This window comes from Apostichopus japonicus, chromosome 3, assembly GCF_037975245.1.
Source record: "Apostichopus japonicus isolate 1M-3 chromosome 3, ASM3797524v1, whole genome shotgun sequence".
NCBI lineage: Eukaryota > Metazoa > Echinodermata > Holothuroidea > Aspidochirotida > Stichopodidae > Apostichopus > Apostichopus japonicus.
In genome coordinates, this window is record NC_092563.1 from 31,007,318 (window position 1) to 31,034,277 (window position 26,960).

At 34.1% G+C, this 26,960-nt stretch overlaps 1 long non-coding RNA gene across 2 annotated transcripts in view; it reads right to left on the bottom strand.

Annotated features, from left to right (window-relative positions):
- Positions 1–26,960, bottom strand: part of LOC139965850 (uncharacterized) — a 142,011-nt gene that overhangs the window by 75,376 nt on the left and 39,675 nt on the right. The window lies entirely within an intron of this gene.

Genomic DNA, 26,960 nt, shown 5'->3' on the forward strand with positions numbered 1-26,960 from the left:
TGACGTACAGGTTGGTGCCACTGGGAGAAGAGACCGAGCCACTCCTTGAAAACTAATTTATATGTCATTCGGTGAGGTTACTCGACCGTAGCTTAGAACTGCACTGATTGTGCTCTACGTTTACAAATTAGCATAATAATACACCATTAAAGAATTGCATAACATCAATTAGCGTAGTTAACCTTTAAAGTAACATGCTACATCATAACATCCCCCCCCCCATAAAGTGGAAAAATACAACCAAAAAGGGAGTCTTTTTCCCTTGAAAACACTTAGCATGTGATGATAATTACACAAATTAAAAACACTTTAACCACTCACATATATAAACAATTAACCGACACGGCTGAGTGCGTCTGCACATATGTTTTCCTTTCCAGGTATATGAACTATCTTTAGGTCATACCCTTGGAGTAAAATACTCCATCTCATCAAACGTGCACTCTTGTTCTTAAACTTATTAATGTAAACCAATGGATTGTGGTCGGTATATACGACAGTTTGATATGGACCGTTAAGATACACTTCAAAATGCCCTACAGATAAAATAAGAGCCAATGCTTCCTTGTCAATTGTAGAATAGTTTCGTTGACTTTGATTTAATTTTTTGGAAAAGTAAATAACAGGATGTTCCACTTTTTGGTCATCCTCTTGAAATAACACAGCGCCGACTCCGACGTCACTTGCATCGATAGTCATGCTGAATGATATCTTAAAATTTGGAGCCGCAAGTACAGGCTCACTTATAAGAATGAGTTTAAGATTCTCAAATGCGGTCTGACAACATTCTGACCATAAACATTTATTTTTCTTTGCTAATAGGCTAGTGAGTGGACTGGCCACATCTGCAAAATTCGGACAAAATTTCCTATAAAATCCTGTCATTCCCAAAAAAACGCATTAGTTCCTTTTTGTTTGAAGGAACTGGAAATTTATAAATTGCTTCAACCTTAGCTGTTTTGTGTAAAACTTTACCCCCTTCCACAACATGACCAAGATACATAACGGAAGCCTTTCCTAGATCACTCTTGTTTAGATTTATTGTTAAGTTTGCACTCTTAAGTCTCTCAAAAAAATCCTTGGTTTGTTGTATGTGAGATTGCCAGCTGTCAGAATATAAAATAACATCATCGATATAGGTACCACACCCTTTAAGACCCTTACAAACTATGTTCATGAGACGGGTGAACGTACTTGGTGCATTTTTCATGCCAAAAGGCATTACATTACATGCCCATACACCATCCGGTGTCACAAAAGTCGAAATTTCTTTAGCTCTTTTAGTTAAGGGGACTTGCCAGTATCCCTTCAATAAGTCATATTTACTCACAAATTTTGAATTTCCAATACGATCGATGCAATCATCGAGACGAGGTATAGGATGAGAATCGGTGACTGTCACTGAATTTACTTTCCTATAATCTATGCATAACCTTTGGGATCCATCTTCCTTGGGTACTAGTAATATAGGTGAAGACCAAGGGCTATGACTAGGAGAAATAATCCCGTTTTCAAGCATATATTCAATTTCTTTCCTAACCACAGATAGTTTTGAAGGATTGAGTCTACATGGGTGTTGTTTTATTGGTTTTGCATCCCCAACATCAACATCATGGAACAATACACTTGTTTTTCCTGGAATATCGTTAAGAATACTTGGAAACAAAGAGATTAACCGTTTCAGATCTTCCCTTTCATTCCGCTGTAGGTGACCTAACTTGCTGTCAAGATTGCAAAGAACTTCAGAGTTCGTTTTAGTCACTTTCAAGTACTTTCCCACCAATTCTGTCTCATCACCATTATCCTCTACTACTGACATCACACAAAAATTGTCTTCTCACCTCTCATGATACGATTTCAACATGTTAATGTGACACAGACGGTTAGACTTACGCCGTCCAGGAGTATCAATAATGTAGTTCACATCACTAATTTTCTTTGCAACACGATACGGTCCAGAGAATCTAGCACGCAATGGTTCACCGTGTACTGGCAGTAAAACTAAGACCTTTTCCCCAGTCTGAAAACTTCTTTCTTTTGACTTCTGATCGAACCTTTTCTTCATTCGATCTTGACTCTTTAACAAATTATCCTTTGCCAATTTGCTAGCCTTGTGCAATCTCTCATTCAAATCTGATACATAATCTAGTACATTGACCTCAGCAGGCGAATCTGTCAACCACTTTTCCTTCATTAACTTCAAAGGCCCACGAACCTCATGCCCATAAATTAACTCAAAGGGGCTGAAACCCGTAGACTCATTTGGTGTTTCTCTAGTTGCAAATACCACAAAGTCGATACCTTTATCCCAATCCATCTGACTTTCGTGACAGAACGTTTTTAGCATATTTTAAAGGGTTTGGTGGTAACGCTCTAGTGCACCTTGGGATTCGGGGTGGTAGGCAGATGACGCCGTTTGCCGAATGCCTAGTGTTTGCAATACTTCTGAGATCAACCCGCTCATGAAATTTGAACCTCGATCATGTTGTATTTCCCTAGGAAGTCCAACTCTGGTAAAGAACTTCAAACGTGCATCAGAAACAGATTTTGCCGAAATATTTCGAAGTGGGATTGCTTCAGGGTATCTGGTAGCCACGTCCATTATCGTCAAAAGATACATAAAACCGGACCTGGTTTTGGGGAGTGGACCAACACAATCAATGATAACTTTATCAAAAGGCTGCCCTACTGCGGGGATAGGAATGAGGGGAGCACTCTTAATTTTCTGGTTTGGTTTACCTACAATTTGGCAGGTTTTACAACTTCTACAAAACTCACTTACATCTTTATATAACTTTGGCCAGAAGAAGTGCCGCAGTATGCGATCTCTAGTCTTCCTAACGCCTAAATGACCTGACATTGCATGGTCATGAGCAACCTGAATGATCTGAGCCCTGTACTCTGATGGGACAACAATCTGATGAAAAACTAGCCATTCTTCATTGGCTGCTACTTCTGGGTGCCGCCATTTTCGCATAAGCACCCCAGACTTTGACATATAATACCCTACTGGTATCTTAGAAATCTCCTGTTCAGTATGAACCGATTGCAGAAGTTTCTTGATTTGATCGTCAGCTTTTTGCCTTTCGATCAAGAGAAATCAAAAGACGATGGAGATTGCCCTATGTGACTTTTCGTTTCCAGCATTTTAAGAGCCATTTCATGTTCTAATTCCTTCAGTCTAAATTCGTTCTCTATCTTTAACTTTTCACTTTCACGTATCTCTCTTTCGTTTTGCAATTCTAGTTCCCTAATCTTCAATTGGATTGTTAATTTCTTTAATTCTTCACTTTCTTCACTAGATTTTGGCATATCCTCCCCTTTTCCTTTGATGAAACCCCATTTTAGTCAATGATTACCAACTATACGGTTCAACTGAGGTTTCTTAGCAGCTGGAGGTACTACGATACTAAGGTGCTTAGCTAAGTCTAGGAGATTATCTTTGGATAAATCATCTACATTCTCTATAGTCAATTCAGTATGTGATACAAATGCTTCAGCCGTTGTAAAGGCCATAGCGAAATATAAATACACCGCTATTACATACATATAGAAACACTTATAAGACAAGAGACACTAATTAGATGCAAATTTTGCTAATCTGGTATTTTGAAAAATTTGCAAGTTTAGCCAATTTGTTCGTTTCCCGGACAGGCCCCCAAATAATATCTGTTACGAAGTCCAGATATCATGGTTTGGGAAAGTAAGTAAAGTAGGTTAGATAGGTTTTGTTTTTAAAGAATCTAATGCGTGTCTCTTGGTAACAAAAAAATATAACTTAGCATAAATACATTACATACCTTAATACTTAAAGTTAACTTAGCGCGCACGCAAGGTACCTCGCTACCGCTGGGCTCTCCGTCGGGGTGTCAAATCCCAGGGTAGTCTGTAACCGTAGTGCGGGTGTGTCGGGAAGCTTCCGGAAGGCGCTTTTCGTATAAATAACAGCTCCGGTATAGAGAACAGGACCAGGTAAGGTAAATAATAAGTTCATAAGAATGGTATCCAAAAGAGAGTTAAGAGTAAGTCACACACAGCGTGGTTGGCATGGTGAAGAAAGGCCGGAACGGAAAAGGTAGGTTTTCTAAGGGCTATGCAGACATAGTTGTGATACGTGGCGTGACGTACAGGTTGGTGCCACTGGGAGAAGAGACCGAGCCACTCCTTGAAAACTAATTTATATGTCATTCGGTGAGGTTACTCGACCGTAGCTTAGAACTGCACTGATTGTGCTCTGCGTTTACAAATTAGCATAATAATACACCATTAAAGAATTGCATAACATCAATTAGCGTAGTTAACCTTTAAAGTAACATGCTACATCATAACAATATATATATATATATATATAAATATATATATATACACATCAAAGAGGCTCACAAATAGTCATTATCCTGATCTTGTAAAGATATATAATACACATAATGCCCGCTGATTATAATCCGTATATATATATATATATATATATATAAATGTGATGCCGTACGAGAGCATTCACTAAAGAAGAATCAAAAACAGACGGATAGTTCTGCTCCAATTTATTAGGGGTTTGAATTAGCCTTTACTGGGTGTATGAGCCAGTAAAATATAGAAGAGGATAAATAGAGGACGGTGGTACAACCCACCGGACGGATGCGTAAAGCTCTGAAACTGTTAATAAAAATATGAAAAGAAATCATAAGTATAAATCCATAAATGAAACCTCAGTAATCAACGGTTAATAAGACAAAATACCTCCTTGCATAATATATAGGTCTATGAAACAACATGAATAATAAATGGCCATGACACAGGTATTTAACTCATGCATCAAACCTTAAACGATTCATAAAATAACACTTTAGGATTAAACAAGTAGTGGAGGTAACATTTAAGTTATGGCACGTCTGCCTCTAAACAACCACAATTGCATTCTAAAAACAAATTAACACAATTTAATATGACATCGTACCTATCCATTTCGATTTACCCTCGACTGATACAACGATTCATAAACTAAAACTCATGACCATAAACTGCAAGTTAATTTACTTTGAGGTACGGCATGCTAACCTTAACTGAAAAATGCAGCTAAATAACCACCGAGATATTCATATAGGACATACTATGACATCGTTGCATTATTTAGGATACAATATTCAGCACAATATGTATATGGTGAACCTATACACTTAACGGTACATGGGCGCAGCCATCTTGAATATAATATATAATGTACATAAATCTAACGAGACATGGGGGCCGCCATCTTAATAGGTGGCGCTCTTACACAACGACCTAGCACGTTATTACCACATACACAGTGTAAGGCATTTACAAACAGGCTCACACTGTATATACTCTAGACCTAGGCTACAAGAAATAGCGTAAATACGGTATTATAAACGTAACATTTACAGCATGTACTAAATAAATTGAGTGTGATTTAGAAAACAATCATTTAAGTATAATTAGACATAATACATATACTCTTCGTAAGCGATTGTTTACGATTAGCCTACAGGACTATTACAGTGAGTATGCAACAAGGAAAGTAACGTTGCCAATACTTGACTAACAAGCACACGTGAGGACAACAATTTGGCTATATTTCACGTGAATGAACCACTTCTTAACTTAAAATTGATATTGGGTGATCAAAGTGAATATTTATATTTACCTTTACAGCTTCTCACATCCCGAATGTGATAGATAAAACTTTAAAATAGATATACAGAAATGGTTGGTTACTTGATAACGTGATATTGCTTCAGTAGTTTGACGGCGTGTGTACAGAAGCAACGCTCACGATAGCTAGAACGGAAGGGATGCTGTACACCAAAACAATACAAGCCACTGTTCTAGTGAGTGACAGTACAGATAAACAATACAGTCCACTGTGCTACGTGCGTAGATACAGGCAAATTGTCGGGTCACAGGTCAAACTAGTTGCTAAGGGGAGAGTTCGTGAATATGGATTTCGCCAACTTCCCTCACACATATATATATATATATATATATATATATATATATATATATATATATATATATATATATATATATATATATATATATATATATATATATATATATATATATATATATATATATATAAATATATATATATTTATATATTGTGTCAATTAATAGCGACATTTTAAACCAAACGAACTTTTTTCTTAGTTGTTTACGCAAGATAAGAGTTTTATAATATAATTTACCTTGGCAATGTCAATGAAACAATTTATTCAAGCAATGTCCGAAGCATAATATATTGTAACAATTTTCTCTATGAATACCGCCGACCAGCCGATTCATTGTTCTTGGCCTAAGATATAGTATTGTAATTGGCCAGAGAATGGAGATGGACACAAAGTGAGGTGATGATATTTTTAACAGCGATATATTGAAAGGAAACTTCTAAGAGTAAGGTAAGTGTCTTGTATTGGATATGTGGTACAAATTGCAATCAGTAATTATAAATACTGAGCGTATTATTGGTACGGGCCTTCCGTCTCTCCACTCTCTGTACCAGGAGCGTGCACTCAAGAGAGTCGATAACGTACTGAACGAGGACTAACATCCTGCTCATCAGTACTTCCAGTTCTTCCCCTCTCGTAAAAGGTTGCGTACATTCAGTGGATCAAAGAGGCTCACAAATAGTCAGTATCCTGATCTTGTAAAGATATATAATACACATAATGCCCGATGAGTGGTTTTAGTCTTGCCTTCACGTTATAGCCACTGCTTCTTATTGTGTAATATGCTATATTTGATATACTTTTTTACCTCTGAATACTCTTTTTATATCATGAGCAGTATACATAGTACCCTTTTATATCCTTAACATATTCAAACGTATTGTTTACTTTTTAATTTATTGTCTTAATCGTGTCATTGTTTTCGCTTGAGCTCATGTTTTCATCCAATTTTCATTGTATATATTTCATCCTTTGGCTGAATAAATATCTATCTATCTATCTAAACTTGAGGCTACATGGCCCTGAAGCAGACTATCAAGAGTGTTTCGTCCAACAGCAACCAGAGTAGACTGGCATGTTCCTCCCAGGTAATGCATTTTATATAAATCCCTAAACAATACGTGGAAATACCACATGTATACAAATGATGAACTTTACCTTACAATAATACACAAATACTACAGTACATTCCTGCCACCCCAAAGCAATTTTACTCGTTGACAGAGATGAATGTGATCACATGAGCATCCCTAGAAAATATCAAATGTGTTACATCACAATCCCAGGATAAGCCTAATACCACATGCCGATCCATAGGAGCAGCCCAAAAGGCCATAATCTGCCAACAATTACAACTGGTTTACTTAATGCCAGGAGAGTTAACCCCTATATGATTCCAAGGGGATTTAAACTAAGACAATGGTGCCACACTGTCCATACAGAACTCCCATTTCTCCACAACCTTACAGTGACAGCGCTACAATATATATCACAAGCATGTGAACATTGACCAAATTAACTACTTTCAAACATATTTCCCAGCTGTTTTATTTTTACTGCTGAGTTGAAATGGAGACAACAGGAGTGTATTACCTAAACATTGTTTTGCCCATACTATGCTGTAATAAAGGTACTGGAAACGCAGGTTGTAAGAGAAACATTAACACATCAAGTGCTACATAATTGACAATGAATCATTTAAAAAAATATATATATATATATAGCAAATTTAAATACTGCTTTTATCTGGTGTTAGAAGCTTTCACTTGATATCAAAGTAAACAATTGTCCAATATTTGTGGGAATAACATATGACATGTTCTTAACATACACTCTCCAGTTATAAAATACATTTGATCAGATAGTAAAACTTTCAGAGGTATGGTCTAACAAATTTGCATTATAAATTATATGTAAAACGAAGAACACATAATGTTATATGCCTTGTCGCTAAATTCTTATCAAAGTCATTTTTTAACAGTATCATTGTTCTGATATGTATAACATAAACCGTAATGATGCCATTTAATAACTAAAGGTTTCACGAGGAATGCCTTAATACCAATTGAAAAACGAAATACATGTTTGTCTTTGATGAATTGATTCTTTAATCGAATGAAGACGTAGTTTGCTTCAATTATTGTTGATAAAAAGTGTAACCAAGTTCAATAAACTTTTCACCTTAAATGTAACAAACTATTTGGAACGTTAATGACGGCTTTAAAGTATTGATGAAATGCGATATCTACAAAAGATTTAACGAGTTAACGAACTTTTGATGTTTACAAATCACTGTTGGAGCAATATACCCATAACAGGTAAACAAAGACCCATATATAATTTATTGATGCAAAACAAAAGTAAATAATTAATTTTGATATTTCAAAACTAGAAAACGAAAAACGGTTTGTGGTTCCAATGAGATGGCTACATATATTCATGGAGTGGTTAGCCATACGGTGTGATATTTATGAAAGTGTGCCACACTATAATGAAGAGGATTATCTATTGACTAATGCGGCAACATATAAAAAAAGGTACCAGGAATCAGTTATCACGTTAACAAAAGAAATTTTAGTGATATATTGTAAACATATACATAAATGATTATTAATGAGGTCACATTTTATGGTCCCATAAGCTTATATCTTTATACTTACAATGTATTATCGAAGTTCATGTGTGAAGCTTATTAGACATACTATAAGAAAGATATCTGACTGGAAATTGTATTTTCACATATTAAGATTAATAATTTGCAAACAAACCCTGCACGGTTGATTGTATGAATGTATTGTGACAAAGTGTATATGTCAAGGATACAATCTATGGAAAATTGGTTTTTCTTTCTGCTTCAAAGCCATTTCTTGCAATTTGATGAATATCAATGACATAGTGTTGGAGACGTCATGAAAATGCTCCTAATGTGTACTGAATCGCCGTACCAGTATGAACCAAATTTTACGTTGAGCCCCGTCCACTAATTAATATTAATGAGATGAGAACCAAGAATAATTGGGAACATCTACTCATCATGGGGTTTTTCTATTACGTAACGCATTGATTCAACTGGTGGTTGTTGAGATATCTTGCTTACAAGTTGTTTTGACGATTTTGAAATTAATCCCGTCTATTCATGATCTTAATGTTGCAAAACGTGTTGCTGCAATGACCGTGTACATACTACATAACTAAATAACCATATCAAGATTGGACTAAATCGGATATAAGATTGCAGAGATATTGACATTTTGAGAATTGTATGTAAAGCCCCGACCACCATTAATAGTCGTGAGATCGGATCTTACAGCAATATGGCATATCTGCATATCATGGAGCATCTACCTACCAACTACGACATCAATTCACATTCTAGAGATATCGCTTTTACCGTAATAATACTCTAGGCCTGCCCATTCATGAGCATTAATGAGAATGAATGTTTTGAATATATGAACATGTACCTATCATCAACTGACATCATCATACCAAGTATGAAGACCATTAGACATTGGCTGCAAAGAGGTATACATGCTCATCGCCGTCCACTCATCAATATTAATGGCATGCGTACCAAAAACATTATATATCATGTACTCAATATGTACAACATATGTACCATATATGACATCATCTCATGTTCTTAGTATTGAAAGCAAAGTGTCACTAACACAAATGCACTCGCACATTTACACACAAGTTAGCATGACTATAAAGGTACCTTAGACTTTGGCATCGGAACCAAAGGAATTCATTTCTTAGTTATTTACGCCAGAGAGAAGTTTTATTCTCTTCTCGACGTGTTGGTTAACATCATGTGTAGTATATGTTCCCTCTCCAGGAAAATCAATCGTGATACACACCTGACAATGATCACACATTCACAGTCTCGATGCAAGGGGACTGGGGTTGAGAGCTGATCAGTCGTTCGGTTATTTGGTTTTTGTGTCCATGTTCTTTCTGGGTGACTTTATACGTAGTAATCGACGCGTCTAAACTGTTCAAATATCAAGCAACATAAAATAACGCTGTATGGTATAGTCACCAAAGGTAAAAAAACAAATCGAAAACAAATGAATGCGATACAGAACTCAATCGTAAGAAAGCAAACATTTGATCACAAGATGCTTATTAAAACATCATTGGCGTTAACAAGACTTGGCGGCAAATTCATTAAATGAATAACTGATATCAAACAAAAAATGTACAAGACGTTTATTGCCTTGTTGTTCAATTCTTATCAACCTCTTTTAGTAACGTTTTTCTGTTCTCATCATATAAAAATGAAAACCGTTATCATGCCATGTATCAATATGATGTTGTGTTATACCAGTTATCATTCTTAATATAATATCGTTAATGAAGAACTTGTTTGCCTTCTATCAATGGTATCTTACATCGCGTGTATTCGTAACTTGCTTAAATAAGTGCTATAAAATCTGCAAAGAAGTTCGTTTCACTAGGTCAATGACTTTTGATCTGAGATGTTAATGACTTATTTGGTATCTTACGGATGTTTTCAAAATATTGATGTATGACGACCTCTACCATAGCTGTTAACATCCAGTTAACGAACAATTCATTTTACAAACAGCCATTGACACAGAAGGCCTTTATTTTGTGACAGATTAGCTTATAATGCCCAAAACTGAACATATTTTTTCTTACACTATTTTATGATATCACTATTTTGTGAATTGAGTTTGACATTTAAAACCAAATGAACCAATTTATGAGTTCTTAGGCAAGATAACAGTGAAATAATCATTGATTAAGGAACTGCTTAATGTCGCCAAAAGGCGCCTGCCAAAACCCTTGATATAACAATATATTGATTATGTTTGAATAGGTATATGTCATTCTAAATTCTTATTAATTTTTTTAGTCATAATTTGTTGGATGATTCGCGAGAAAAGGAATGTCTTTCATGGTGATGTTTACTTTATCGAACAACTCTTAACATGATAGTCCAAAACTAATCATAACTAAGTTGCTTCGATATGCAATAAGTATCGAAAGGAAAGATCAAGTGTGACAGCTGAAGTATATTTAGATCTTTGCATTAAAACTGTCTTTGCAATAACTCAAAATATATTGTAACAAACCAAACATAAAAGGATTGCTCCGTTGACATTCTGGGGAGTACACTAGAAGAAGAAGAAGAAAAGAAACCTGAAAAAACTGGAAAGAAACCTTGTTGAATCAATACCATTTTTTAAGCAATAGTTTAAAGTTAATCATGAAAATAAAAAAAAAAGCTTTAAGGACAAAACATCAATAAAAAATATGAACTGTTTCATTTGTTCAAGTTGCTTTTTACTTCTACTATAACAGATATAAAAGGGCGTTTCGTTCATAAGTTGTTTTTCTTTTCAATACTAACGGCGTGTGCAGATTATTCGTGGCAAATTCAGTCAATGCATATTTGATATACAACGAAGAACACATAATGTCGTTATGCCTTGTCACTAAATCCATATCAAAGTCCTTTTTCTTAACCGTCTCATTGTTCTCATATAATAAAGAACTTAAATCCGTTATCATGCCATTTATCAACCATAAGTTTGCAAGAGGTGTATCAGTCTAATTATATTAGCACATAGTAAACGAAGTACTTGCTTGCATTTGATGACTTTATTTTTATCACATATCAATGTACTTTCCATCAATCAGTCTTTAAAACAATTGCAAAGGAGGTTTGATTAACTCGATGAATGACTTTTTACCTAGATGTTAACGAACTATTTGGTACGTCAATGACGTATTAGAAGTATTGAAGAACTGCGACCGCTACCGAAAGCTGTTAAACTTTAACGAGTTTACAAAATTTATATTTGAAAATCTGCCTACAAACAATGGTCCTTTGTGTGGTGATTATAACCCGTATATATGTATATATATATATATATATATATATATATATATATATATATATATATATATATATATATATATATATATATATATATATATATATATATATATACATACATATATATATATATATATTTATATATATTTATATATATATATATATATGTATATGTATATGTATATATATATGTATATATATATATATATATATATATATATATATATATATATACATATATATATATATATATATATATATATATATATATATATGTTGTTTATTATACTTCATTATACCATCAAACTCCCGTAAGTGGCACATCATGCATGTACGATGACAAAAACGTCTAAATGTGACAAATTTGATTCCTACCAACGAGTGACGCTCTTTTTTATTTAATCGTGTTGCATTTTGTCTTTCCATCCATTTCCTGAAATCATGGGTTGGTCATATTGAGTCATGTTACATGAATTGATTTCAAAATTCAAATCCGGTTAGCATTTCAGTCCTCATTATAAAATATGATGCTTGGTCAAGTAAAATGTCAGAAAGTCTTACCTTGCTCAGTTTGTTATGAACTTGGGTATTCTAAATAAAATTGCGTGAGCTGTTAAAGAGAATATGCTAATTTCATAGGGGCTCCGTGTTTCATTTGGCAGTACAGTTTTTCTAAATTTTTATCCGCAAGCGGTAAAGTGACGTACTTTGCTGTATCTGATATCAGATCGTACTTTTAAGATAGGCCAACTTCCTTACCGCCAAAAATGGTTTCAACCAGTCGATTTACACAGAGATTACAGTAGCTTTTGTAAATCTTAAAGTTCTGTACCACATTAAATACTGGATTGTGCTGACAAATCTGATAAATAGGTAGCATGTGCTGTTTGATTTACATTAACAACTGAGGATATGTGTAATCCCAACAAATCAAAAACCATCCAGTTTTTACTTTGGTACAACAATTTAAGATTTACAGTAGTAACTGTTTTCTCTGTGTGTACCGGGTGTTTCAACGCATGAAGAAATAAGGCATGACGTGACAAAGAAGTATTACTCATTATCGCTATTTAACGAACGCCTGTAAGTTGTTATCTTGTGCAGGGTCTGTTATTTACTTTTATACAGAATGTTTGCATTGATTTGCATAGATATGCTAATATAATAAACCAAAGTCCCATCGTGGTATACTGCTTTATTTGCTCGATTCATACCACGCTATGTTCATAACAGGATTGATGACTCGCACACGTTACTCTCCTTTGGGCAGAAGAAAATTCATTTTTCGTAAAGCAACATACTACTAGACCCCAAGCCACAAGAAGACATTAACAAGTCTTGTCTAATCGAAGGTAAGATTACGTTGAAAGATATTTGTTATATTGCATTTTCTACGCAGTGATGTCAACCTAAATAGCGTAGACCTACGGTACATGCACAGAGTGAAAGAATTATATCATACTTCCTAGTAGTGTATATATAACATATACCGTCGTTAAAGAGAACTACATGAACTGTTACTGATGTTTGGAGAACTTTGTTACTATTTTCATGTAGAAATATGGCACAACCAATAATGTAATAAATCTTATTTGAACATAAATAATATCTATGTAAATAAGACAGCACATAATACCATATGTACTTGACTACAAATATCTATCTTAACCATCAGTCAGTTACATCATAATAATCGTTTATGTTAGTCATTTTCTTTACGTAAAGCGGTTACATTCCTTGTTTGATTATTTGTAACGACGTATCGATACTTTGAATGAACCAATTCTGAATAGCAAGATAACAAAATGGATTCATTCATGCAAAATATTATAAATTCTCAGGAATCAAATCATCACAAAATGTATTACATTGTTTAACCAAGTTCGTCGTTGTCTCATACAATAAATTAAAAACACATCTATGAATAATTTCAAAGCATACGATGATAACAGTGCGAAATTGCACACACTGTTATAAATGTGTCTGTCACTCTGCTCAATGTTAATCGTTTGCGTTACAGATACTGTAACTTAGGGATCAGGTATGAAAAGCATTCATCTTTTGTTTGTGACGATGACGTATGCTGAAGTTCGTAACGTCGAATTCGGGTGAACTTAGTGATTATGCATTTCACATATCCTAAGGTTATCGAAAACTATTTTCACAACAATATCAGTATAATATAATTTATGTAGTATAATGCTAGTTGTATTGTTTATGTCTACAATTCCACATTAAATTGTCAATCAATCACAACAAACTATATTACGATATTATTCATATCTTACTTTCTTCTATGTGAAATGTAAACTATTGTGAAACCAAATCATTATTATATTTCACTCTGGGACTTACAGTCACTATATGGTGTTTTCATCGACCTTGGCATATTTGAAGTAAACGTCATTTACCATCACGTTATGAATTTAATCGTAACAGCATATTCCTTGCAGCTGTTGACAATATAATAAGAGTCAAACAATTATAGCTATAGCTTCAAAAAACTTCAACATCCCCTCAGGACTCTTTGAGTAGTGTGCCAAGGTAATTGCTAACAGTGTAAACCTTCAGTACATGTCTCAGTCGAGGATCGGCTCTACCACTTAGCTTAAATAACATGTACAAACAAATGCCAACATACTTAACAACCGTTCCTTTAAAACTGTACAATTATTTATAAGACCGTTAGTCCATCCTAGCTAATCTACCTACCTGTGCATTTTTACGAGATTATAATGAACTTAAGTGAGACACCCACCTTATCATTATCATCGTTCTTAGTGGTATCAATACATGTTATGACAACCGATTCACACAGAGATAACAGTTACTAATGTAAATCTTAAAATAAGAAAATTGGTAGCATGGGCTAGGATTACAGTAAGAACTGAAGATATGTGTATTTCCAAGAAATTCATTAAACTGGATTTGTTGGGACCACACATATCCTCAGTTCTTACTGTTATCTCAATAGCAAAGCTACGGGCTATAGAACGACCCACTTTTCACTGTGGTACAACGCTTTAAGATTAACATTACGTCCTGCGTTCTGGGTGTGCTTTGGGTGGTTATGAAGAACTTCTATAAACATATATAACAACAATTATATTGTATTTGAGAGATTTCAAGGATTAATGTTCCTCTACATTCAAGGCAAAGACTTTATCAAGTATAAATATGACATCATTTTGACATTTTTTCTTGATTTATTTCTGAATGGGGTTTTGCAAATACTGAATCTAAACAATGATTGAAGCTGTTCACACGACCTGATTATATAAGTTTCAGTGTCACCTAGAAAAAAATGGCAAAAAACATAGATAAATTAAAGGCTTCGGATCCTGATGGAACTATGATATCACATATATACGAATGCCAGCTCCAGAAAAGACCTTTACATTAGAAAATCTCTCACTTCCAACCGGAACAAGATTTTCTTAATAGTCTCCATCAGCATCGTCTCCAAATCTGAGCAGAAAAATATACCTGTTACGGTTACCAATTCCAACATTTCAAGAACCGTTTTACTGTCACTCATAATGTTGAAATCTACACTGTGCCCAATAATTATTGTACGTTTTAACGATTACCATTACTTTTCGAAAACTAATTTAAAAAAATAATGGATGGAGTGATAGACATGCATTTTTTGTTCAAAATGAGATGTTTGATTTGTTTTATCCTAGCGGCGGTATCTGCTGTACAAATGCAGAATCTATATCAACATCTTCCTTACGAAAATCATGTTACAATTTAACATCAGCATGTAATGATTGGTATTGCTTTGTAATAGACTTAAATATCATATAAGTTTCAGAAAACAATATGATCGTTTCGTTCCACTACCATATACGCACGTTAGCCAACGAATCTATAATCTCTCTCTTTGTGTGCATTGTGATCTTCAATTGAGATTACACAGTCGATTAGAGAGCAAATCAACATTAGGCTATGTAATATTTTCTATATTTAGTTTATTTTCCCGGGTACTGCAGTGATAAGTCAGAATCACAAACTGCACAACAAACCTTTGTCATGTACTCGATCATATAGGGTTATTTGATCAGTGCAGCAACGTTTAGTCCTTTAAACTATAATAATGCATTGATCGAAAAGAGGATAATTGATGTTTATCAACGAAAATTTGAGTAAGAGCTAAAAAGAAAGAAACATAGAAAAAGAAATTAAAAAAATGTGTTGATAGGAATTGAAATGGATGCAAAATTGTTGTATGTGTTTTAAGTCCTTTTAGATGTCAATAAAGATCGGATGTTGACGTCAGAGCAGCTATATTGTAACCCTTTGTGTTCCAGGTAGAAAACAAATTCTCGAAAGATTTATCAACCATTAGTTTTCGTACGTCTGAGTATACATAACGCATTACACTACATCAGTGTACAATACTTGAGTTAAAACTAATAAGGCCCATTTCGTTAATAATATTAACGAAAGGATGTGCATATTCATGAGAGCTACTAAAGAATATTATAAAGAAAGAACGCATTACACAGAGGAATTGGGATGAGTTTGCTTGACTGAAATTAATCAATTAGGTATCGCTTAAAGGCTGCTTTCAGTTGTCTGCTTCTTTCTAATATACCAAGACCAGGCTGCAAACAAAGATAATAAGGTAATATACAAGTTTAGAAGGAGTATGGTGGGGAGGATGCCGTCGGGGGTGTTAGGACCCTTCTTCCACGTATTTTGTTTTTTTTTGTGAATGATCAACACCTGCAAATGCGAATTTAAGCAAACGATTTCAAGAGCCTCGTAACGATTTTATTAAGGCTATTTAGGTAGTAGATTACTTAAAATAGTAAGGATAGAAGTAACCGGAGTGTAAGCCATGCAGGGACAGCTCCAATTCCAATGGAGTTGATGTGCTGACGTTCATAGAAAATCTACATACAATCCTTTAAGATAGAAAAGTAGTTCCAAAACGTATGATTAAAAAGTACGAGTTTTTTTTAAATCAATGAAATGGAATGTTGAAGGGGTTGTTTTGAAGATAATTCGAAGGTGAAAACGGGTACACGCTCGCCCCCAGGTTGTGAAGTAGCTTTCCGGCCCTCAGCCATAATGATCGAATGAAAATGACTCTCAATAAGCTTACGACAGCATCCAAAGCTCTCTCTCTCTCATGACACCTACCTCTCAACACGATGTGACGACGATAGGTGTAAACACCCAAACAGTGTCCAATAGAAGAAGTAACTTTCACATTTTATCAACTGCCGCACACCCACTCATGAATAACTGCCTTTATACAAACGGCCCAGCTACTGGTGAATTAAGTTACAATGATATCACGGAGCTTGTTAAAGATGGATCTCCTCTTCTTGGAACGATTTCGAAGTGGCTTCACAAATTTTCGCCGAAAACTTAAGCTGCTTAGTAACGTGACCAATTCCAGTCAACACGAAAATGCAGGTGTCTGAAAATGGGTTTTTAGAAAATTACCCTACAGATTAAAACAATCCAGCAAAGCATGACACGGCGCTTAAATTGAGTCTTTCATGAAATTTCCTTAAGAAATACGGGATTCACTAATACCTAAACATATTTAGCCGCAGTAAGGTCAATGTAACCTTTTAATTCCTGTTCATTAAATACGTGTACATCACCTACTCCCCCTTTAATTAATGTATGTAATACATTTGAGGACGATGAAAAATCAATAATTCGACCATTTCGTATGTGGTGATATCATAGCGACTCTTTGCCATTAAATCCTACTCAAAATATGCCTCAACGTTGGCTTTCCTTTTAATGATTTCAACTCTGTACATATACGGTTGAAAAGTTAAAGGCCAACGAAGCATACGCCTTTTGACAATTTTTTACCTACTTGTGCATGCCAACGGCTGGTGGTCTGTTTGAATCATGAATATCTTGCCTTAAAGATATGCTTGACATTTTTGCACTGCCCAAATAATGGCGAGTCATTGTTTGTCCGTCACTGAACATGCAGACTGCCACAGGCAACAGGAATAACTCTCTCGCCGATTCATGTAATAGGACTGCCCCAAGACCTTACTTTAAAACGTCACTGCAAAGAGTGAACTGCTCACTTAATTAGGCAATTGAAGAATTGGGGCGTCTGTCAGTTTACTTTTCAGAACTTGAAACGACCTTTGTTGTTTTTTTCCCATATTATTTTGTAAGGTTGTCCCTTTTTTACCATCTGTCAAAGGTAAAGCAATACTAGCAAAATCCTGAATAAAATTTCTATAAAAGCCTGACAAACCTATGAAATATCTCAGTTGTGTTTTAGTTTCTGGTCGTTTGGCCTGTTTGGTAGTCATGGTTTTGTCAAGCTTTGGTTTGACAATTCCTTTTCCTATAATGTGACCCAGAAATGCAATTTCTTCGTACTTACATAACTTGGATTATCTGGCGGTTAAGTTTATCAATTTGCCAATAGCCTTTAATAAGATCGACTTTTGTAAAGTAGTTGTCTTTACATGTTTCCTCTTGATTAAGTATAGGTTCTGCGTCAAAACCTGCAACTTGATTACTTTTTCTCATGTCTACACAATTGCGTAACGCGCCATCTGGTTTGCCTATAGCTACTGACGGAAAAGCATAAGAACCATTTGCATGTGTGATTATACATGTGTCCAACATTTGTTGTATGTCGTTATCAATTCTGCTTTGAATACATTAGGTAATGCATAGGCAGTATATAGTCTTAGTAATCAAGAGGTACTGTGCCTATTTTCTGTACTTGCTATGAGTATCGGCTGAAAACAACTGCTAAATAATATTATAAAGGTTGAAATCATTTCTGCTAGTTCTACATGCTAATTTACATTTCGGAGTAGTGTTGCACGAACCCCTTCATAACATTCATTTGGCCACCATTATATATATATATATATATATATATATATATATATATATATATATATGTATATATATATGTATATATATATATATATATATATATATATATATATATATATATATATATATATATATATATATATATATATAGGGTTCGTGTTCCCCATAGAATATATCCGCGCAGAGAGTATTTGTTCAGTTGTCTGACGATCGCCACCCTAAGGGCGTGAAACTCCGAGTAACAGCTGTACTTACCAAGGCATTTACTTATATGTTTAGGCTCTGCCCTAATAACGTTATTTCGGGGTTTAAGAACCTGAGGGCTGTAGAGAACTCAGTGGCGTAAGAAGCTACCAAAATACGAGGTGGGGATGAGTGTCAGCACATCTGTGGCCAAATTGTTTTGATGTGGTGGATGATCCAGATGGGAAACTTTATCAAAAAATCATCGGTTTCTTTTCAAATTAACTTCAGTTTTCCTCAGATTTTCAACATTGTATTGGACATTTGAAATGTTCCTTGAAATTTAAATTTAATACCGACATTTGCATTTGTCCGCCAAAAGTTCGTTTTTTCTTAAAATATGTTTATCAAGTTTTATATTGTTTTTCCGTTTTGTTCCATTTACAGATTTCTGTCACAGAAAAGGTAAATAATTTCTCAAATCAGTTGCAAAAAATGTCGAAACGGATGTGTTTCTTGCTTGATATACTGCAGAGTTTATTACAAAGCAATTGTTCAATTTCTCCTTGCATAATGTTCAGTCGAGGTTTAGGAACTTGAGTAGTGAAATAGTACTAAGTGGCGTAATTCGCTACCAAAAACCGGGGTGGGGATGAGTGTGAGCATTTCTGTAAAAATCTGTAATAGCAACATTTTCTTTTTACCCGTGAAATGTTCGTTTTGTTTTAAATATTTATAATATTTCAATGAAATTCATTCTTTTTTGTTTACCTTTATATCATTTACAGATGTCCGACGAAGAAAAGGTAAATAGTTTGTCAAATAAGTTGCCAAAATTGAAGTCAGCAAAATGTATATACTCGTAGTCGTAGCAATTAACCCCCAACGGTTTTGTCACGTAACAAAATCCCATTTTTTTTAAGTAACAAAACCGTATTTCTTGTACACCTACCGAGCACGCATAATGCAAGTAGTCCTAGCAACGCCTCGCATAATGTTCGGTCGAGGTTAGGAACTTCAGGGAGTGAAAGAGTACTAAGTGGCGTAAGAAGCTACCAATAAACGGGGGTGGGATGATTGTCAACATATATGTGTCCAGATTGTCAATCTTCGCAAGAAAAGTTTCACTGTAGAGATAATGCGGTGGTCAAGATGGGAAACTTTATCCAAAAATCGTCGGATTTTTTTTTTAGCTTAAATTAACTTTTTCTCAGATTTTCGACTAATGTATTGAAATTTCGACATTGTATTGGGAACTTCTGTAACAATCTGTAATAGCAACATTTCCTTTTAACCCGTCGAATGCTCGTATTATTTTTAATATTTATTCTATATATATCAAAAAAATTCATTATTTTTGTTTACCTTTGTTCCATTTACAGATGTCCGTCGAAGAAGGGGTAAATAGTTTCTCAAATAAGTTGCCAAAATTGAAGTCAGCAAAATATATATACTCGTTGTCGTGGCAATTATAATAAATATATGAATCCTATTATAATGAAATTTCAAACATTGTGTTGAACATACATGTTATGCCAATTTGATGTACTGTAGATGTAGAGTTTATTACAAAGCTTTCGTGCAATTTGCCAGTCACAATAGCTTTTCTATCTGGAAATTAAGCAATTATGTTGTTAGTACTTAGAAACTGAAGAATACGACCAAAGTCTTACCAGTTCAAACCATTTTGGAGATTGTTTGAAATTTTGATCTGAAACACCGACATTTCCTTTCAACGCTGTTAAATGTTTTCTTTTGTTAAAAAATATAATGGGGACATCATTTTATTACCTTTAGTTCCATTCACAGAGGTCCGGCGACGACAAGGTTGATAGTTGCTTAGATCACTTGTAAAAATTGTCTGAACGGATGTTCTGCCCATTTTATGTACTTTAGATTTATTTTATTCCAAAGCATTCGTGCAATGTGCAAGTCAAAATAGCTTTTTCCATCTGGAAATTAAACAATTTTGTTGTAAGTACTTAGAAACTGGAAAATAAGAAATAAATTCATTCCGGTTCAAACCAATTTTGACACTGTTTCAAACATTTGAAATTTCGATCTGGAATACCGACAATTCCCTTCACCAAGTCAAATGTTCGATTTTTCTTTGAATAAATATTATCGTGACATCCTTTTTTTTTTTTTTTTTGTTCAATTCACAGATGTCCGGTGACGACAGGGTAAATAGTTGCTTATATCGCTTGTAAAAACTGTCGGAACGGATGAGTTGCCCATTTTATGTACTTTAGATTTTTAATTTATTCCAAATCATTCGTGCATTTTGCAAGTCACAATTGCTTTTCTTTCTGGAAATTAAACAATTTGGATGTAAGTACCTAGAAACTGGAAAATAAGAACAAATTCATTCCAGTTCAAACCAATTTTGACACTGTTTTTAACATTTAAAATGTCGATCTTAAATACTGACATTTTCCTTCACCCAGTCAAATGTTCGATTTTTTTTTAATAATTATTATCGTGACATCCTTTTTTTCCCCCTTTTTTTTCATCAACAGAGGTCCGGCGACGACATGGTAAAAGTTGCTTAGATCATTTGTAAAAACTGTCGAAACGGATGGTTTGCCAATTTGATGTACTGTAGATTGATAGTTTATTCCAAAGCATTCGTGCAATTTGCAAGTCACAATAGCTTTTCTATCTGGATATTAAACAATTTTGTTGTAAGTACTTTGAAACTGGAAAATAAGAACAAATTCATTCCAGTTCAAACCAATTTTGACACTGTTTTAAACATTTGAAATTTCGATCTGGAATACCGACAATTCCCTTCACCAAGTCAAATGTTCGATTTTTTTTAATAATTATTATCGTGACATCCTTTTTTTTTTTTTCTTTTGTTCAATTCACAGATGTCCGGTGACGACATGGTAAAAAGTTGCTTAGATCATTTGTAAAAACTGTCGAAACGGATGTTTTGCCAATTTGATGTACTGTAAATTGATAGTTTATTCCAAAGCATTCGTGCAATTTGCAAGTCACAATAGCTTTTCTATCTGGAAATGAAACAATCTTGTTGTAAGTACTTGAGAAACTGAAAAATAAGACAAAAGTCTTTCCAGTTCATACCAATTTTAACATGGTTTTGAACTCTGAAATTACTATCTGAAATACCAACATCTCCCTTCAACGCTGTTAATTTTTTTCTTTTGTTTATAATTATTATCGTGATATCCGTTATATTTTTTTGCTCCATTCACAGAGGTCCGGCGACGACAAGGTTAATAGTTGCTTAGATCACTTGTAAAAATTGTCGGAACGGATGTTCTGCCCATTTTATGTACTTTAGATTTATTTTATTCCAAAGCATTCGTGCAATGTGCAAGTCAAAATAGCTTATTTCTATCTGGAAATTAAACAATTTTGTTGTAAGTACTTAGAAACTGGAAAATAAGAAATAAATTCATTCCAGTTCAAACCAATTTTGACACTGTTTCAAACATTTGAAATTTCGATCTGGAATACCGATAATTCCCTTCACCAAGTCAAATATTCGATTTTCTTTGAATAAATATTATCGTGACATCCTTTTTGTTTTCTTTTGTTCAATTCACAGAGGTCCGGCGACGACAGGGTAAATAGTTGCTTATATCGCTTGTAAAAACTGTCGGAACGGATGATTTGCCTATTTTATGTACTTTAGATTTATAGTTTATTCCAAATCATTCGTTCATTTTGCAAGTCACAATAGCTTTTCTTTCTGGAAATTAAACAATTTGGATGTAAGTACCTAGAAACTGGAAAATAAGAACAAATTCATTCCAGTTCAAACCAATTTTGACACTGTTTTTAACATTTAAAATTTCGATCTTAAATACTGACATTTTCCTTCACCCAGTCAAATGTTCGATTTTTTTTTAATAATTATTATCGTGACATCCTTTTCTTCCCCCTTTTTTTTCATCAACAGAGGTCCGGCGACGACATGGTAAAAGTTGCTTAGATCATTTGTAAAAACTGTCGAAACGGATGGTTTGCCAATTTGATGTACTATAGATTTATAGTTTATTCCAATGCATTCGTGCAATTTGCAAGTCACAATAGCTTTTCTATCTGGATGTTAAACAATTTTGTTGTAAGTACTTTGAAACTGGAAAATAAGAACAAATTCATTCCAGTTCAAACCAATTTTGACACTGTTTCAAACATTTGAAATTTCGATCTGGAATACCGACAATTCCCTTCACCAAGTCAAATGTTCGATTTTTTTTTAATAATTATTATCGTGACATCCTTTTTTTTTTTTCTTTTGTTCAATTCACAGATGTCCGGTGACGACATGGTAAAAAGTTGCTTAGATCACTTGTAAAAACTGTCGAAACGGATGTTTTGCCAATTTGATGTACTGTAGATTGATAGTTTATTCCAAAGCATTCGTGCAATTTGCAAGTCACAATAGCTTTTCTATCTGGAAATGAAACAATCTTGTTGTAAGTACTTGAGAAACTGAAAAATAAGACAAAAGTCATTCCAGTTCATACCAATTTGACCATGGTTTTGAACTCTAAAAATTACGATCTGAAATACCAACATCTCCCTTCAACGCTATTAAATGTTTTCTTTTGTTAATAATTATTATCGTGAAATCCGTTATATTTTTTTGCTCCATTCACAGAGGTCCGGCGACGACAAGGTTAAGAGTTGCTTAGATCACTTGTAAAAATTGTCGGAACGGATGTTCTGCCCATTTTATGTACTTTAGATTTATTTTATTCCAAAGCATTCGTGCAATGTGCAAGTCAAAATAGCTTATTTCTATCTGGAAATTAAACAATTTTGTTGTAAGTACTTAGAAACTGGAAAATAAGAACAAATTCATTCCAGTTCAAACCAATTTTGACACTGTTTCAAACATTTGAAATTTCGATCTGGAATACCGACAATTCTCTTCACCAAGTCAAATATTCGATTTTCTTTGAATAAATATTATCGTGACATCCTTTTTGTTTAATTTTGTTCAATTCACAGAGGTCCGGCGACGACAGGGTAAATAGTTGCTTATATCACTTGTAGAAACTGTCGGAACGGATGATTTGCCTATTTTATGTACTTTAGATTTATAGTTTATTCCAAATCATTCGTGCATTTTGCAAGTCAAAATAGCTTTTTCTATCTGGAAATTAAACAATTTGGATGTAAGTACCTAGAAACTGGAAAATAAGAACAAATTCATTCCAGTTCAAACCAATTTTGACACTGTTTTTAACATTTAAAATTTCGATCTTAAATACTGACATTTTCCTTCACTCAGTCAAATGGTCGATTTTTTTTAATAATTAATATCGTGACATCTTTTTTTTTTCTTTTGTTTCATCAACAGAGGTCCGGCGACGACATGGTAAAAGTTGCTTAGATCATTTGTAAAAACTGTCGAAACGGATGGTTTGCCAATTTGATGTACTATAGATTTATAGTTTATTCCAATGCATTCGTGCAATTTGCAAGTCACAATAGCTTTTCTATCTGGATGTTAAACAATTTTGTTGTAAGTACTTTGAAACTGGAAAATAAGAACAAATTCATTCCAGTTCAAACCAATTTTGACACTGTTTCAAACATTTGAAATTTCGATCTGGAATACCGACAATTCCCTTCACCAAGTCAAATGTTCGATTTTTTTTTAATAATTATTATCGTGACATCCTTTTTTTTTTTTTCTTTTGTTCAATTCACAGATGTCCGGTGACGACATGGTAAAAAGTTGCTTAGATCACTTGTAAAAACTGTCGAAACGGATGTTTTGCCAATTTGATGTACTGTAGATTGATAGTTTATTCCAAAGCATTCGTGCAATTTGCAAGTCACAATAGCTTTTCTTTCTGGAAATGAAACAATCTTGTTGTAAGTACTTGAGAAACTGAAAAATAAGACAAAAGTCATTCCAGTTCATACCAATTTGACCATGGTTTTGAACTCTAAAAATTACGATCTGAAATACCAACATCTCCCTTCAACGCTATTAAATGTTTTCTTTTGTTAATAATTATTATCGTGAAATCCGTTATATTTTTTTGCTCCATTCACAGAGGTCCGGCGACGACAAGGTTAAGAGTTGCTTAGATCACTTGTAAAAATTGTCGGAACGGATGTTCTGCCCATTTTATGTACTTTAGATTTATTTTATTCCAAAGCATTCGTGCAATGTGCAAGTCAAAATAGCTTATTTCTATCTGGAAATTAAACAATTTTGTTGTAAGTACTTAGAAACTGGAAAATAAGAACAAATTCATTCCAGTTCAAACCAATTTTGACACTGTTTCAAACATTTGAAATTTCGATCTGGAATACCGACAATTCTCTTCACCAAGTCAAATATTCGATTTTCTTTGAATAAATATTATCGTGACATCCTTTTTGTTTAATTTTGTTCAATTCACAGAGGTCCGGCGACGACAGGGTAAATAGTTGCTTATATCACTTGTAGAAACTGTCGGAACGGATGATTTGCCTATTTTATGTACTTTAGATTTATAGTTTATTCCAAATCATTCGTGCATTTTGCAAGTCAAAATAGCTTTTTCTATCTGGAAATTAAACAATTTGGATGTAAGTACCTAGAAACTGGAAAATAAGAACAAATTCATTCCAGTTCAAACCAATTTTGACACTGTTTTTAACATTTAAAATTTCGATCTTAAATACTGACATTTTCCTTCACTCAGTCAAATGGTCGATTTTTTTTAATAATTAATATCGTGACATCTTTTTTTTTTCTTTTGTTTCATCAACAGAGGTCCGGCGACGACAAAGTAAATAGTTGCTTAGATCACTTGTAAAAACTGTCGGAACAGATGTTTTGCCCATATTATGTACTTAAGATTTATAGTTTATTCCAATGCGTTCCTGCAACTTGCAAGTCACGACAGCTTTTCTATCTGGAAATTAAACATTCATTTCATTCATTTCATTTATTGAAAGCAGTATAAATATAGCATATTTATAAAAAGGAGAACACATGTCAAACTAAAAATAAATAAATATGAAAACCATGCTAGATAAGATGTTCAAATGATTGCACATCAAGAAAGCGTTAAAACTATGTACATTACTAGAACTAGGTGAAACAATTAGTAAAATTAAATGAGTGGTTCCAAAGTACCAAATTTAATGTATATTGCAGCACGGTAGATGAAAGAGTTCTTATAAAGTTGAATTCTATATTTTGGCAAGATATGTTCCTAAAATTCCTGGTAGCTTTCACCAACAGACAATTAAGTGGCACATGTAATGAGTGATCTTTGTCATCTCTAATTTTATTTGTCATCCTTACAAATTCATTCTTTGCAGCTGTGTTTACTTGATCCTTCAGTGATAGCTGGCTTACATTCAATATACGCGAAGTATACTTAAGGAATCTCATCAGTCTATGCTTGTCAGAAGATGATATAAAGTGATACCATATGGGAACAGCATACAGTAAACGTGGCAGAATAAAGGAGCTGAACACATTTTGCCTTGCACCTTCATTAAAGAAAGACACAATATAGGCAAGACTTGATACAAAATAATGCACTTTGCTCAATATTTTCGAGATATGCGCCGTGAACGTTAGATTGTCATCAATGCATACTCCTAGGTATTCAGTTCTTGATGTTTGCTCTACTTCAGATTCATGTATGGTGACACCTTGTGATTTTGCAGACAGAAGACCTTGATGTTTTATGTTGATATTAGCAAAGCACATTTCCTTCGACTTCTTAGCATTTAGCAACAAATTATTTCTGTCACATGTTGAAACCACGTTGTTGACTGATTGCTGATAGTTCAGCTAATCATTGACACATGAACACTTGGATGTTTTGCATAATATAGCAGTGTCATCGGCATATTTTGTGATTGAGATATGACCACCAGACTTGATTTCATCCGTATATAATGTGAAGAGTAAAGCAGACGATGGGCCACCCTGAGGCACTTCAACTTTAATCTCTGACCTATCTGACAACCCATTCTCCAATTTAACGTGTCTTGACCACCTAGTTAAGAACTGAGCAAGCCAGTGTAGGAGCCATGGTTCAGTGATAAAACCTGACAGATCTGTGATTAATTGATTTGGTAGGACGGTATTAAAAGCG